This window comes from Vombatus ursinus, unplaced genomic scaffold (genome assembly GCF_900497805.2).
Source record: "Vombatus ursinus unplaced genomic scaffold, bare-nosed wombat genome assembly UNPS02011700.1, whole genome shotgun sequence".
Taxonomy (NCBI): domain Eukaryota; kingdom Metazoa; phylum Chordata; class Mammalia; order Diprotodontia; family Vombatidae; genus Vombatus; species Vombatus ursinus.
This window is the reverse complement of record NW_020951478.1, coordinates 5,672,499-5,688,623: the sequence shown is the minus strand read 5'-3', so window position 1 is coordinate 5,688,623 and position 16,125 is coordinate 5,672,499. Positions and strand designations below refer to the sequence as shown.

The 16,125-nt window shown below is 39.1% G+C and overlaps 1 protein-coding gene across 1 annotated transcript in view; it reads right to left on the bottom strand.

The window, feature by feature from the left end:
* ATP7B (ATPase copper transporting beta) overlaps positions 1-16,055 on the bottom strand; it is a 107,007-nt gene extending 90,952 nt beyond the window's left edge. The window contains exons 1-2 of the mRNA XM_027856914.1: positions 15,732-16,055; positions 15,157-15,270 (exon numbers count right to left, since the gene is read on the bottom strand). The gene's annotated coding sequence lies outside the window, so the exon portion shown is untranslated. The remainder of the gene's footprint in view (positions 1-15,156; positions 15,271-15,731) is intronic.
* Between the last annotated feature and the right edge of the window lie 70 nt (positions 16,056-16,125).

The following is a 16,125-nucleotide window of genomic DNA, read 5'->3' as shown; positions in this document are numbered from 1 at the left end:
CCAAGAAGCCTTTCCTGATCTCCCTTAATTCTAGCACCCGCCCTCTGTGATTAATCTCCATTTTATTCTGTCTATATCTTGTTCATACATAGTTGTTTGCATGCTGTCTCCCTGTTAGGCTGCATGCTCCTTGAGGGCAGGGACTATTTTTTGCCTTTTTATCCCCTGTGCTTAGACCAATACCTGGTAACACAGAAGGCATTTAATAAATGCTTATTGACTTATTGAAAAAAAAATAACTTTTAAAAAAGAAGAGAAAATGTCAAAGCTTGAACTTCACAGGGACAGTTTTGAGAAGCCAGAGTAAGCTTTGGAGTAAGATGAGACAACAGGAGGAGGGCTTCGATGCAAGTGAATAGATCAGATCCTCTTCACCTCTATCATTGATGAAGGCAAGAGCCTTCAAATTGGTCTCCCTGCCTTTAATCTCTCTCCTCTCTTATCTGTCTTCTATCCAGCTGCCAGTGATATTCCTAAAACATAGGTCACACTCCTGATCAAAAAGTTCCAGAAGTTCTCATCTGCTTTAGCATAAAATACAAAATCTTGTGATTCACTTTTAAAGACCCTAACGTGCTTGCTCCATCACCTTCCTAGGCTTGTTACATGTTATATTCTCCTTGAGGTACATTTACATTCCAGTCAAACACCTCAACCACAATAGACCATCCCCTGGCGCGCCATCTTTGCCCAGTCTGGCCCCCATCCCTGGAAGTCACTCCTTCCTTGTCCTCCTCTACAAATACCCTTCTCCTGTCAAATCTCAGGTCAAGTACCACCTTCAAAGTGAGGCCTTTCCAGAGCTTCCCAGCTGTCACTAGCAAACTCCATCCTCTTTCTCCCAAAATAAAAGCTTTTGCACTTATCCTTATCTATTATTTGTATCACTCATATGTGAATAAGGGACCATTTCATTTCTTTCTATCTATCTCCAGGACCCAGCACAGTGTAGGTGGTAAATACTTGTGGACTGAATAGCTTACATATGTTTATGTTATGTTAAGATTCTAAATTCTATCTTCTGCTATCTCTCACTTTCCTATGAGGAAAGAGTGAAATATTATTCCCATTTCATGAATGAGGAAATTGAGACTCAGAATTGAAATTACTCACAGAAACTCAGGTTTTCACACTCAAAAAAATCAGCATTCTATCTACTACATTGAGAATTAACCATATTATAATTTTTAAACCACTCTGATGGCATACAAACAGTATACATATATACATATATATACACATATACATATATGTATATGTGTGTATGTATAAATAATATCCTCACCACATTAACAGAAGTTTCCAATTCATCTAAAATATGTATGCCAGTGAATTTGTGATCTGATAGAAATCCCTCCAGTAATACAAAGCACAACCAATCTAGTGCGTCCTGGTTTTTTTGGTGTTGTTCATGTGGGCATGTGTTCCCCCAATGTGCTAGGGAACATCCAGGGTCCTCTCCAGTCATCCTAATCTATATCTCACCACTGGACCCAGAAGGCCCTGGAGGAGAAAATGAGGCTGGTGACTTCGCACAGCCCTCCCTCACTTAAATCCAAATCACTTGCAAATCATGGCATCACCTCCCTGACGTCATGGTTCTCTTCAAGAATGAAGGACAAATAACAACAACAAGGGACCTTACTCAGTCATGGGCCCACAAGCTGTCCGTGGAGCTCACTTCTGTGAGGGCCAGAAAATGAAAATACGAATATAAATTTATTTTTACAACTCAGAAAATAGCAACTAAGATTATAAACACATTGTAACAAAGAATCTCACGTCCTGTGTTTTTTGTTTTCTTTTGTTTTCAGCACCTAGGGAAAGAACTTTGTTTCCCTTCAGCACTCAGCTCCAGGAAAGAACTAAATATGTGTGACAGATTAGTCAAATGGTGAGATTACTTAAGTCATTTATTTTTTCAGGTAAAAGCTGCTTGTAAAAAAAAAATTCAAAACCAATGCTTCCTAAACAGTGTTATCAATTACAAAATCTGAGCCAGAAGGGAATCTTGGGGTATCTAATACAACCCAGACTAGAAAAGAATCTCTTTTAAAACATCCTTTCCCCTTCACTCTCCATCTAATCAGTCACCAAGCCTGGTTGATTCTATCTTCTGCTATCTCTCACTCCCTTCCTCTTCTTCCTGTAATTACTGTCACCCCTTTAGTTCAAATCCTCATAACCTCTAACCAGCATTATTATAATAGCCAACTAATTGGCCTGCTGGTTTCCTCCAATTCCAAGCCATCCCATACACATAACTACTTAATTAACTTCCTTACTGTACAAATGTGATCATTTGTATCCCTAGAACTTAGTATAACACCTTGCATACAGTAGGTGATTAATAAATGTATTAAGCACAAGGCACAGAAATAGGAACTAGGGATATAAAGAAATGTTAAAAAAAAATTCCTACCCTCAAGGACATTACAATCTAATAGGTAATAAATGAAAAAGGTGAATTTTTGCATTTTAATTGGGTATTATTTGCCCACAATTTCTGCATCACTATATACTCTCAATAATTTGTCTGAATATGTGGTGTTCACAGTTCCTGCAATATGAACTTGGCAGCATTTTCTTCCCTATTTTTTAAATAAGGTATTCCAAAGATATGCTTATTATTATTATTAAATGCCTGTTGATTATGTTACCCCATTGCTCAAAAATCTCCACTGACTCTCCTTTACTACTGAATTAAACCCAGTTTTATAGCCTGGAATTTATGATCCTTCATGATCTGTCTCCAAGCTGTCCTTCTTGCTTTAGCTAAAGTCCCTTAACTACTTACCTGCTCTATTCTCTGGCCAAAGGGTATTTATTGCTCAACGTACCCCAGAGTCTGTACCTTCCCTTCCCGCCTTGTACCTTTTTGCTCACATTGTGAGCATTGCATCTGGAATGCAACTCCAAAACTCGCTGTGCAAAAGAATCAAGGCCCAGCTCAAATGCCACTTCCTCCTCCATAAAGCCTTTGTTAATACCTTAACCTTAACCCTCACCCACTTACTTTATTTCCTCCCCTAACCCCACTCTTCTTATATAGCACCCACACACAAACACATACAAAGTGATTGATCACATTTATGGACTCTTAGAGCACTTTGTACCTCCTTCTATGCTTAGCACATGCCATTTTGTATTACAGGCATACCCCACCTAGTATGGTTAGGTGAAATAATACTACAGGGGAGCAGTGTTTATATGCTCCAGCACATAACACAATGCTTTATACCACATGCTAAAGATACATACAATAGGCACTTTGGATCAGACTGGTAGTGAGCACTCCATCCAGCAAATCACACAGGGTCGTTGAATAACCTGAAGCATTGGATGGCGTGCTCACTACTAGTCTGATCCAGAAGTGCCTACTGTAATTCAATGTATGACAGAAAGAGAGCTAAATTTGGAATTAGAAGACTTAAGTTTGATTCCTGGCTCTGACTCCCCTACTCTGACTGTGGGGCCTTGGTTTCTTTATCTGTGAAATGGGAAGAATCCCAGACATAGAAACCAGCCAATGAAAATGCACAGAATTGGGATTTGGAGTATGTTGTGCACAGAACAGAAAGGAGTCACTGGATCCCAGAGTATGTGAGGTATAAGAACACTGGAAAGGGAAGAGGGGTCAGATTATGAAGGGCTTTGAATGTCAAAGAGAAGATTTATAGTTGATCCTGGAGGTGATAGAGAACAACTGGAATCTACAGAAGGAGGGCAGGGGAGGGGATAACATGGTCAGACCTGTTAGGAAGATAATTTTAAAAACTGAGTGGAGAATGGACTGGAGTAGGGAGAGACTCAAAGCACAGACCATTCAAGAAAGTTACTTCAAGGTGATAAGGACCTACCCCAGAGTGGTAGCAGTCTCAGAGGAGAAGAGGCATATAGATATAAGAGATTGTTAAAAGTAGAATCAACAGGACTTGGCAACTTATTGGATGAAGAGGGGAGAACCAGTGAGAGAGAATGAGATGAGGATGACACACAGATTGGGCTTCTGAGTAACTAAGAAGATGGCAGTGTCCTCAACTGTAATAGGGAGGTTGGCAGGATTGGGGGGGCAGAGTTTGGGGAAAAGAAAATTAGTTATGCTAAGTTTAGAACATCTAAGGGACATCCAGTTAGAAATGTCCAAGAAGCAACCGAAGATATGAGACTGGAGAGGTTAGAGGTGCTGGATAAATATCTCTGAGAACCATCTGTATACGAATGGTCATTGAATCCTTGGGAGTTGATGAGATCTGATCACCAGGCTAAATAATCTGAAGGGAAAAGAGAAGATGGCCCACAACAGAGCCTTGGGGGGCACCCATAGTTAGCAGGCATGATCTGGATGAAAATCTGGCAAAGGAGACTGAGAAGGAACAGTTAGTCAGAAAGGAGGAAGTATCTCATTGTTACAAAAACCCCAGACTCAATTCAGAATTCAGCTCGAGACTGGGCTCGGTGAATTCCCCAAACAACAGTTAGCTGGGTCATAAAGAAATCACAGTTGTGGAGTGAGAGAAGAGATACCTTTATTAACAATTCTCGCGAGAATTGCGTGTGTTCCCTCATTGGAATCACACATCTATACAGGAGCAGGGCAACTGGTGATATAGGATCACTTGGCTTTAACCCCCAACTTGTCCCAACATTCCTGCACATCCCATTTAACATCTGTGTTTGCAGTGCAATATCTATTGTTTCTACAGAGTCTGTGAAAACCAATTTCCCCCTCATATTGTTTACATATTTGTGTAAACCAATAAACCAATCTCTCCCTGCCTTATTTACATATTTGTGTAAACCAATAAACCAAGAAATCAATTAATCAATAACCTAATCTCCCCCTGTCCTGTTTTCTTATCAATTCTGTGGGAACCAAACTGTTAGCATTTCTCACATCATCAATCTTCTCCTCAAGCTTAACATTCCCATTTCCTTTAACTACTTCTTATATAACACTGACTCAAGGACCTTCACCATCCTGGTTGCCCTACTTTGGACACTCTCCAGTTTATCAAGGTCCATCTTAAACTAAGGCTTTCGGAACTGAACACAATACTTCAAGGGTCCCAGGAAGGGGGTGGGGGGAGGGGGTTTGGTTGGTTATCCTTTGTTCTGGAAGAAGACCAAAATGACATCACTATGGTCAGTTAAGTCTCAGTGGTTCCGACTGTGGCTGATCAGACCAATATGAGCTCAGAAGGCTCTACCACGGGTCAGGCATAAACAGTCCATGTGAACATTTGGGTAAATTTGCACATCTCATGTTTCTTTTGAGCTACTTCAAATCTGCTTTGCTCATAGAGCACAGCACCTTCTCTAATGAGGGCAGGCCATGCTGGGCAGTCCTGTGCCAGCGTCTCCCATGTCATACAATCAATTCCAAAGTTCTTAAGAGAGACCTTGAGTGTCCTTGTATCACTTTTTCTGACCACTGTGTGAACACTTACCTTGTGTGAGTTCTCTGTACAGAGCATCTAAAGAAGGCAGAGCAGAGAGATTTCTCACCTCCTCATCCCTGGTAGCTATGCTCTTTTAATGCAGCCCAAGATCAGAACGGCTTTTCAGGGAGCCCACTGCCTACTCACACTGAACATACAATCCCCTAAAACCTCCAGGTACTTTTCAGACAAACTGCTAACTATGTTTCCCATATCTAATACTTGTAAAATTCGTGGTTTAAATCTACACATAAGACTTTACATTTCTCTTTATTGAAATTCTTTTCTTTTTTAATTCAGTACAATTCTCTAGCCTAGCAAGATCTGTTTGGAATAGGACTCTGACACACAGCCCATCAGCTAATGCTCCTAACTTTCTCTCATCTGCTAAACTGATTGGCACTAAGAGTTGTAATTTTCACCTGCATAATGAAAAAAAGGAAAGAAAAATGCATTTTTTTCTAGTTTTTAATCACAAGTAACCTTTTTGTGCTTCATTATTCCATATCAGGGAAGAAGAACCACTGACGTCTTCAAAGTAACTTTTTACAATATATCAATTCCACTGAGAACATGCCCAGACTTCCTCTTTGGGCTTCTGCGAATAGAATGTCAACGTCAATTCAGTAGTTGCACAAACTTTCTTAATTGCTTTGCTATTCGATGCAGGGATTTTAGTGACTTCTTGTTGTAAGTTCTGCTTTTAGATTACACTTGAATAAATCACAGTATTTCCTTTTTGTGGGTCAACAGGATGAAGTCCAGATTCAGATACTTTCTGGCTTTGTGACTCTGGGCAAATCACTTAACTTCTGACTGCCTCAGTTTCTTCATGGGTAAAGTGGGAATAATAATGACACCTACCTCTCAGGGTTATGGTGAGGATAAACTGATAATATTTGTAAAGCACTCTGGAAACCTTAAAGTGCTCTATAAATACTATCTACTATTATTATTATTATCATTTTTTTTTGCCTTTATCCAAGCCACTGATACAAATGCTAAATGGCACAGGGCCAGGAATAGATTCATGGAGGCTTCTCATCAGGTTGATATAACAGCTACTGAGTCCAGCCATGAGATCAGTTCTGAAGCTATTTGTAGTCATTATAATGTTTCTTAGTCCAACTACTCTACAAGAACAATATGAAATTGGAAAAAGAATTGGTTCTGGAGTCAGAAAACCTGGGTTCAAATCCCACCTTTGATGCTTACCACCAGAGTGACCCTGAGTAAGTCTTTTAACCTACATTGGCCTCAGTTTCCTCATCTGTAAAATGATAGGTTGGATTAGATGGCCTCTGAGAGCTTCTGTAGATCTAAGATCCTATGGGATTCTTTACTAAATACTTGGTCAAAATCTAAGTAAACTACATCTACAGCATTATTGTCATTTACTAGCTTAGTAACTTTTCAAAAAGAAAAGGAGTTAATTAAGCTGTACTATCTCTTTGTAGGGCAGCTAGGTGGTAAAATGGAAAGAGTACTGGGCCTGGAGTCAGGAAGACCTCAGACATTTAATAGCTGTGTGACCTTGGGCAAGTCACTTAACCCTGTTTGCAATAGTTTCCTCATCTGTAAACTGAGCTGGAGAAGGAAATGGCAAACAACTCCAGTATCTTTGCCAAGAAAATCCTAAATGGGGTTACAAACAGTTGGACACATCTGAAAAATGACTGAACAACAAAAAGGAGGAGTAACACGTGAGGGCTGGATAGCATCTACACTGTATCATCTGCGAACCGAAGCTTTTGGAAGATTTTGCTCTCTGTATGGAATGCCTCTTCCATCTGGATACTGTGACAGACATTCAGCATGACAGGGGCAAACACCTTGATGAGTGATTTCTTCCTATTTTATGCCTCACTTGACAGTAATTTTGTTCAACAAGCCTTTGATACTGTATCTCACTTGCTGAATCCATCAAGGAATCTCACATGATTTTAACACACACATACATAATACAAAACTAGGCAGAAATGTACAGACACTGAAAGATAGGATTAAAATACGTCTTCCTTAATTCCCTCTATGGCTTTTTCCCCCTGACTTTACTCTTTTCATTACGGGCACCATCATTCTTTCAGTCAATTGTACAAGCTGAAGACTACAATGATTACCGTCTCTCCTTCCACATCTTTGCTCATTACTAGAATGCCCCTCCCCAGGTGCTCAATGAATGTTTGTAGAAGGAACATAAAGATGAATTTCAGAATAAAGCTATGAACCCAGGTAAACATTTGAAAGGCCCTGAAGTCAACAAAGACAAAGGCAATTAACTGGATCCTAGAGGAAATAATAGTTCTTCAAGTAAAATTATCTCAAATGAAAAGAACCTCTCAAGTTCAATTGGAAAAGCAGAAAGGAGAAAAGGAAGAAAAATCCTTCTCCCTGATACTATTATAGGCTACCACTCAACACACACACGGGGTGATTTGATTATTAGGGAAATCCAAACTTCAGTATTATTAACTCTGTTAAAATTGTTATACTTCATTGACAGTACTTTCTCCCCAAAATTTAGCCCAAACCCAGTCTCTTACATATCATCATCATCATCATAGTTAACATTTATAGAGGGCCTTAAGGTTTGACAAGAGCTTTATAAATTATATCTCATTTGATCCTCACAACAACCGTGTGAGGCATATGCCACTGTTAGCATTATTTTACAGATTTGGAAACCGAGGCTAAAAGATATTCAGTGACTTGCTCAGGGCCATATAGCCATTAAGTGTCTTAGGCAACATTTGAATTCAGATCTTGATTCCAAGCCCAGAACTCTACCTGCTGCCCTTGACACTGTACATTACATTTTTAAAAAGCATAGATATTATTGAACTATAAGAGTCCAAAATGTCTACGGCAGAAAACTTTAAACTAGCTAGGTGGCACAGTAGATGGACCGCTGGAGTCAGTCGGGAGGACCTGAGTTCAAATCCTGCCTCAGACACTTATTAGCTTTGTGGCCCTTGGCAAGTCACAATCTCTCAGACTCCCCTCAGCTGTAAACTGAGGCTGATAATAGCACCTACCTTACCAGGTTGTTGTGAAGATTCAGTGAGATAACATATGTGAAGTGCTTTGCAATCCAAAAAACAGCTACATACCATCTTTTAGAAGAATAACAGGGTTTCCATGAGAAAAATTTGAAGCTGATGTTTTTCTCTTCCAAAGCATTCTGTATCAAAAATACTTAGATATAGAAAGTTTTGGCTATAAAGACTGGCTTCGACTTGTATGGATTGATGCTGAGTGAAGCGAACAGAACCAAGAGAACGTTGTACACAGTAACAGCCACGTTATGCAATGACTAACATTGATAGACTTAGCTCTTCTCAGCAATGCAAGAATCTAAGACATCTCCAAAAGTCTCAGGATGGAAAATGCTATCGATATCCAGAGAAAGAACTACGGAGTTTGAATGCAGATTGAAGCATGCTATTTGCTCTTTTTTTTTTTTCTGTTCTGTTTTGTTTCCTCGTTCTGGTGGTTCCTACTATTGGTCCTAATTTTTCCTTAAAACATGACTAATGTGAAAATATGTTTAATAGGAATGTATATTTAGAACCTATATCAGATTGCACGCCATCTTGGGGAGGGAGGAGGTGAAAAATTTTAAATTCAAAAGCATATGGAAGTGATTGTTGAAAACTAAAAATAAATTAATAATAAAAAAAGAAAGTTGAATCTTTTTTTGGAATTAAAAAAAAAAAGGACTGCCTTCATTTCCTCTATCTTGCTCCCAATTTTCCCCAAATCCCCTTTATCCCAGGGAGAATTCCATGATCCCAAACACTCTGCTCCCTGTAGGGACCAGTATTATAGAGTCTACCAATATAGCTCATGTCCAAAAAGTGATCCATAGTCAAATCAGCTTGGGAAGCACTGCATTAGATATTCTAGGTAAACTGACAGAATGATTTGGCAAAATATGGAAATGTTTTGCATTATTTCACATGTATAACTGATATCATATTTTTTTTTTCTTTCTCAGTGGGTGGGGGAGAGAAAGAACTCAGAACTCAAAAATTTATTTAAATGAATGTTAAAAATAAATATTTTTTTTTTTAAAAAATTTTAAGTGATTTAGCAAATCTGTAAAGTAAAATGGTAAGTAATGAGCTAGAAAAAATTAAGAGATCCACCCAAGGAATCCCTCCCCTCCCCAAAATTTGGCCATCAAAACTCCATATAACATTCATTTTTCGATTCACAAGAAATTCAGTATTCTGTCCTTTTTTCCACTTGTAAAAAACAAATGTCACAATGACTTGCGGTTTTACAAAGTCATATTTGCACTGTTAGTTACATTATGATAAAAAGTAACTGTCTCCTTTGACCTCCTGTTTATCTCACTGTCCTTTGTTCTCTGTAGGTTTTCTCACTTAGCTTAGATAAAAGGGAGTTCTGAACAAAAATCAATGACTAAGGCACCTTTTCATGACCTCAGATGGCAATGACTTATATTTTTGCAAAAGAAGTCAGTATTGAATATGACTCCCTTAACGTCCATGATGACTAGTGTCCATAGGCATCGGTCAGGACTCTTCAATTGATCAACAGTGAAGTATGTCAGCTGAAGAATCTATGCTTTGGGGGAAACTCAGAACCAAGAGGCATTGAGGAGATCATGAAGGACAAAAGAAATTTTTTGGTTATATAAAATTTTAAATGCTTTTGCATGAATGATATCAATGTAACCAGAATAAAAGATAAACTGTTGATCAAGAATTAAAATTTTTTGCTGTATACCCCCAGAGAGAGAACTGACAAACTTGGTGTAAATTGAAGTATATTTTCTTCACGTTTTAATTTTCCTGCTTTTTTTTAGATCGCTAATAAATACATTTTGCATGATTTCACATGTAAAAAAAGAATTAAAAATGTTTTGCATTTAGATTATCTATTAAAGTTCTATTATTCTAAGATTTATAGGAAATATAGAAGACTTTGAATAGAAAAGTGGTCAAAAGATATGAACAGTTTTCAAAAGAACTGCAAATTATAGAAAGAACAAATGCTCCAGACCACTAATAATAAGCAAGATGCAAATTAAAACAACTCTGAGGCATCACCGTACAAATTTACCAAAGAAGATAAAAGACAGAAAGAATTGATGTCCAGAACTGAGAGAAGCTTAGTTCACTGGTACACATTTCATTGAGCTGTGAATTAGCCCAACCATTCTAGAACACAACTGGACTATGCTGGAAAAGCTATTAAAATTGTTTGTCATCTTTAACCCAGTGCTCCCTCTAAGAATATACTCCAAAGACAAAGGAAAAAGTCCCCTATGTGCCAAAATATTCACAGCAGCACAAAGTACTGTAGAAAAAGAAAAGTGTATCTGTTGACTGGGAAGTAGTCGAACAAATTCTATTATGTGAAAAGAATAGGAATATTATTGTGCTATAATAAGCAATGAATATCAGAAAAACTTGGGAAGATTCATATAAAATGATAAGAGAACAAAGAAAGCCGACCCAAGTAAACAATGACCATAATAATGAGAAGGAAAAGGGAATTAACCAACATTAGAAGTCAGAACACCTGCCCCTGTTTGACCCCAAATGGTCAATTACAGACTGGTGGTGGACTACAGGTGTGAAATGAGACAATGAAGATGTAGGCCATGAATGTTTAAGCACTTATTAAGTGCTTACTGTGTTGTAGGCACTGTACTATGCTCAATATGTTGGTTTGTTTTGTTTCTTTGTTACAAGGAAGGATTTTATTTACCAGGATGTGGAGAAGATCGCTGGGAAGAGACAATAACATTCTCTACCACCATTACTAACATCACCCCCTCAAAAATAGCATTAATAAAATACTTGTTTTCTACAAAAAAATTTCAGTCTGGCAGACCATATTTAGCTATGTCAGGATACAATAACACTACCATCCTCTTGACTTGTACATCAGTGCTTTCCCAATTCATAAGGTGCTTTTTTCACAGCTCATAGAATCAAAGACTTAGAGCCAGAAGGGAACTTAGAAGTCACCGAGTCTAATCTCCTCCTTTTACAGAGGAGGAAACTGAGGCCTAGATGAGTTACACAACTCATACCCAAGGCCACACAACAGTAAATGAGAGTAAAGCTAGGATTCAAACACAGGTCAGGTCTTCTGACTCCAAACAGAGCTGATCCTCACATTAACTGCAGGAGGCAGGTGGAATAATTACCATCTTCATTTTACAGAGAAGGAAACAATTCAGAGAAGCTAACTGTTTTACCAAAGTTCACAAAGACTCTCCCAGCCAAGAGTTCTTTATGTCATACCATCAAGACTCCCATAATAGCAGCTCATGTGTTGTATGTTTTGCTTTATGGTTACAAAGCATGCCACATGCATGACCTCATGAGATGACTATGGAGCTGCCTTCCAACTCTGTGAGGCCACATTCTGTGTGAGGTGGTGTGGGCACTATTCCCATTTTACAGGCAAAAAGACTGAGGTTCAGTGATGCAGGGACTCAAACCCACATCTTGTGATTTCCAAGTCAAGTGTTCTTCCACTGCCTGACAATGAATGCACGTTAATTAAAACGATGAGACTCCAAATATCTATGGTTCTACATGATTATATAGCTAAGTTCTTGAAACTCAGCAAACTAAAACCTACTTTCTCCAGATTGCTTCCAAAAAAGTAACGGTCAAATAGATTACAAGGCCTCCCAAAGCATTTATGTATATACTTTTTTGTTTCTGCTCTCCTCATTTTGTCTAGAACAGTAGTTTCCAAAGTCCATAGATCATGGATCACCTGTCTACTCCAGCTTTGCTGTTTAGCATTTGATTTCACCTCTGATCTTTGTTCTTGGCTCTCAGACTTCCAAATCATCCTATCTCATCCTGGAACTTCAAGGCCTCCTCACTCCAATATCCACCCAACCCTGCAATCTTCTCTCATTGGTGAGTTCTTCCTGGAGCGTACATTTTGTGGAGGGGTCCAAGCCGGCTTTCATTCCTCTCCTCGACCTCCTCCTAACTTGTGGACTTCAAAACCATGCCTGCTCACCATGTACCTTCCCCCCCTTCCCTGCTCCCTTTTATACACTGTCTTCCCCCATTAGAATGTAAGCTCTCTGAGTGCAGAGACTGCCTTTGTTTCTTGCTTCTATTACATCCTCAGCCCTTAGCCCAGTACCTGGAATATAGCAACAACTTAATAAATGCACTCTTATTTGGGTGACAATAGACAAATCATTTCCTTTCCCTAGGTGTCAGTGTCCCATAAAATACAGACATTTAAGGACCCTTTTAGATCTAAATCATATAATCTTCTAATTGATACTGATAAAAGCCCGATCCAGAATTAATGGGAAAAATAAGCTTACCACTAGTACCAATAACAACAAAAATGATGATGATAGCTGGCATTTATATAGCACTTTAAGGTTTGCAAAGTGCTTTACACATGTTTACTCACTTGATTCTCACAACAAACCTGTGAGATAGATTCTATTATTATCACTGCTTTACTGATGAGGGAATTGAGTCTAAAAAAGATTAGGTGACTTGTCCAGGGTCACACAAGTAAGTGTCTAAGGCAGACTATGAAATCATGTCATTGTGACACAAAGACCCACAGTCTATATCTCCTGCACCACCTAGCTGCCTATTAAGGTGATAACTAGTCTTTATTAACTATCACAGGTAAAATACTAATTCATTTGTTCATTCATTCATTCATTAAAAAAAAAAGTTTTGGAGAACCCACTACGTCCATAGGATTTTTCTAGGCACCAGCAGGGAAAACAAAGCAGCATGACACAAGGTTTGTATCTGTGAGGAGCATCTATTTTAACTGAGAGAAACAAGATAACAGTGGAGTTGAAAGAGCATGCTCTCTGGAACCAGAAGATAAAGGTCTGAATTCTGTCTCTGCAACTTCTAGTCTGTGTAACCTTGGGCAAGTCATCTGCCTAACTAGTCTGACCTCAGTTTCCTCAGCTATGAAATAAAGGTGTTTGCTTGGTGGCGTGGAAAGTTTCTTTTCCAGCTCTAATTTTATAATCTTAAGATAGATACTTGCATATGAAGAATTAAACAACATATGATTAAGCACCCAGTTAACTTTATAGACAAGGAATGTGATAAGAAGGTGTTTTGTTTTTTAAAAGGTGAGATCATTGTCGGATAGAGTGGGCAGGGATGAATTTGTAAAGGATAGAAGATGTGAGCTTTGCTTTGAAGGTTTGAAAGAATTTGTTTAGGGGTAAAAGATTTCAGAAGGAAACAGACATGCAAAAATAAACCATAACCGCAGACTTTGTCATAACATAAAAATGAGCATTAAAAGAAAGCAACCTTTAGATCACTGGGGGCCTCAAAGATCAGCAGCTAGCCCTGTACCACACTTGTTCATGTTCAAATGAGTAACTCCATTGACCAAAACAAGTAGGGATTATCTCACCTACCAGCCAATGCTGTACACCTGTCTATACCTCTCATAAATAACACAATAAAATTAGGCACAAGTATAGTAGATGCATAATAGTTAGGTAAGTAACTTCCTAGGACCTAAACCTGCTAGGAACCTAAGAGAAGCTGCTTCTCAAACTTTTCCACAGTGGTAGACCTCTTTAGTTTAAACAAAAAAATTTTAGGCAGGAAGGTGTTTCAGGACAGACCTCCTTTTCAAATCTGGCCCCAGACACTAACTAGCTGTGAGACCTTATCCTCTGTCTGCCTCAGTTTCCTCATCAGTAAAATGGGGATAATAATAGCACCCCAGGGTTTTTATGAGAATCAAATGACATGTTACGTAGCACATGGTAGGTGCTATATGAATGTTAGCTATATCATCACCATCATCATTATTATTACAACTTTGGCAGAACCCTTGTAGCAAAATCTGCTACAATTATTTAAATATAAGAAACAACATAAGGTTCATTTAAAAAAAACCAAACTTGGGATGTTTCAGCATTCCTTCAGGCAGTTTGAGAAACACTGTTCTAGGGTGATCCTCTCATCCTACAGACAAGGAAAATGAAGCCCAGAGATCTGGATGTGATTTGCTCTCGGACACCCTACTGATAGTTAAGTTCCTGAAATTATAAAAAAAAGCAGTCCCTGAGGAACAACTAAAAATCATGTCAGGGAAAACATACTTTAGTATGCATATGTGTATACATATCATGGTATACATTTATACATATTATATATGATATTTTGTAAAGTATGATCAGGAAACAAGGTACTGTTTAAAAACTGCATGGCCAGAACTATAAGAGGTTAGATATGGATATAGGCATAAATGTAGATTTAGACATAGATACAGATATATTTAGAGCTAGAAGGGACCTTGGGGGTCATCTAGTTCAACTCATTCATTCTGCAGGTTGATAAACTGAACCTCAGAAAAACTAATTGGCTTGCCTAACCCACAAGTGCTAAGTATCAAAGCCAGGGCTGGAAACCAGGTTTTCTGAGTCCAAGATAAGTCAACAAATAGTTATTAAGCACCCCGTGTGCCAGGCTCTGTGTTAAGTGCTGGGGATACAAAGAAAGGCAAAAGACAGTCCCTCTCTCTTACTGTTCTTTCTTCTTTATCACAGTAAGTACTGGGACTGTCCTATCCAACCAGCATCAACAAAATACTAGGCACTTTGAACAACACACACCAGTCCACACTGTTAGACAGATGAGCTTATCAAGTCAACTAAAGAAGTGTAAGCTAGATTGAAAAGAGGATAAGAACTTACTTTTCCTAGTTGGAAACAGCCCTGGGGTGGCCGACCCGTCCTTCCTCTAGCTGTGATCTGATTTTCTTTTCCAGGTATCCTCCCTCTGAGAAATAGTGTCCTTCTCTAATAAGCCTGGAAATAGCACCAAAATCACTGGATTGACTAGGGAGAAACAATCATTATGGTTTTTTAAAGACAGAGAGAAAGAAACCGGAGTGCTGAAAAATCTCTTAGGCATAACTAGACCTAAATTAGAAAGTGACACAATTCTGGGAGCCAGCAATTCCTAAAGGCCGTGTTCCTTCTGGACAAGGAAAGCAGGACTTTCTTATGACCCTGTCTTATGTCACACAAACATCAGAAGACTCCAGAGACCTTTCAGATCCAGTCTAACCTTTTTAATGTGTCTGATGGATTCAAGCATGACAAGGACCAGAGGTTGCCCTTAGGCCTTAGCCAACATTTGTTGCTAAACCCTTAACCTGCTTAATTAAGTCTTTCCATGTTTCCATTTCCCGATTAAAGAAGAAAAAAAAAAAAGAGGACAAGCCAGGCTATTTGATATAAAATGCAGGAATCTTAGGGCCCAGTACCTTTTCTCTAGGTCACTGCTGCAGACTGGAGTCCTTGGCTGCTGGCACGGGGGTAGTAGGGAGAGAGGGAGTGATGTAGAGGGAGGTAAGCTTCTGGGACTCAACTAGGGGAACCCAGAGGTCTCCAGGACTGGCAGCTCCCCTAGAATGGCCACAGGGGAGTGTGAGCTAAGGAATAAAAGGGGCTAGGCCGCCTCTGCCTGCTGTGCTGGGAATTCCTAAAGAAAGAGGAGGAGGAGGTGGAAGGGAAGGAGAAGGCGGGAAGCTGGAGTCCCTGCCCTACAGATTCCCAGCCTCAGACAGATCGCAGCCCCTGCGGCTGCAGCTGCCTCCGGACTTCCACACCAGGTCCCAAAGACAGCAATAATAAGGATGGACTTTGCACCCGGGAGAT